This window comes from Trachymyrmex cornetzi, unplaced genomic scaffold, assembly GCF_001594075.2.
Source record: "Trachymyrmex cornetzi isolate Tcor2-1 unplaced genomic scaffold, Tcor1.1 scaffold1032, whole genome shotgun sequence".
NCBI lineage: Eukaryota > Metazoa > Arthropoda > Insecta > Hymenoptera > Formicidae > Trachymyrmex > Trachymyrmex cornetzi.
This window is the reverse complement of record NW_017295579.1, coordinates 4,775-6,029: the sequence shown is the minus strand read 5'-3', so window position 1 is coordinate 6,029 and position 1,255 is coordinate 4,775.

Here is a 1,255-nt window from a genome sequence, read left to right as displayed (position 1 = left end):
GGGGGCACTCGGGTGATGTTTCCGAACGCAGCCATACGAAGTTTTTCATAGCCAAATGTCGCCATTTTGTTGGTTTTCACTAACAAAGGCTGTGTTTTAAAATTCACTGCCTGTACTAAAATCTACAATTTACGTTATGGATTATTGTATTGTATATTTTCAGCAATAGCAATGAATTTTGGAACACAGCCAAAATCGCCATTTAAGTAAAATCCATATAAACATATGTGGTCTAAACGGCTTAGTTTCTGAAATAAAAAAATTTAAACGTGTAGTAATAATCTGTTTATTTGAAAGAAATACATTTTGAGATTACCGAATCTCAATAACGGCTGAACGGATCGAGTTTTATGTTATCTTACATGAAAATGATACGGTGAAATATTTTGAAATATGGCGCTGATAGCGCGCTTACTAGATACAATCATAGACGATTATGATTTACGTAGTTAATGATTTTGATTAATGGTGTTGACACTGTTGACATTAAATTTAATGGTGTTGATTTTCGGTGGTGATTTTGAGAAGTTCTCATTAATAAAAGGTAATCCAATATGTTTCTTCGTAAATATTTTATGTTATTATTAAGCAGCGTTCGGGAATACACACCGAGTGCCTCCAAGTATCATTCTGCTTGTTATTAATCGAATGTTAAACAAGGATCTGGAGATACGGTAGTGTCTCGGCGCTAAGCCAAGCGCAGCGACACTGCCGTGCCTTCTTTATTTTACGCGAGCCGACGAGTTGCGGCAGATTGAGATTATTGGATCTCAATAACGGACGAGTTTTATGCAACGACATATATACATAGATCAAACATTCTGTCCGTAACTTGAAGCCGACCGAAAATTGACAGTTTATGTGGCGTTTAGGGCCCGTGGTATCTCTTTCTATTTTGATCAGAACAATGTGATAGAGTGAAATAGCACGGATCCTAAACGCCACAACTGGCAATTTCTGGCTACATCTCCCATCACTGAAAAGCATGAGATTTTATGTATAGTTTAATATATTCTTTTATATTTCCTACATAAATTGATACCTGTAGTCACTCTGTGTGTATTTCCGAACAATCTTGCTATTATATTGATACAGATAAAGATCTCTGAATATTGTTTTGACAACAATAATTTTATGAATAATAATAACGAAACGATGCAACATCTTCTTTTTAATAAAATCAATTTTCGTTATCGACTCGTGTGTGTAAAATCATCCAAGGTTTAAAGTATTTTAATTTACCATACGTTTCGAT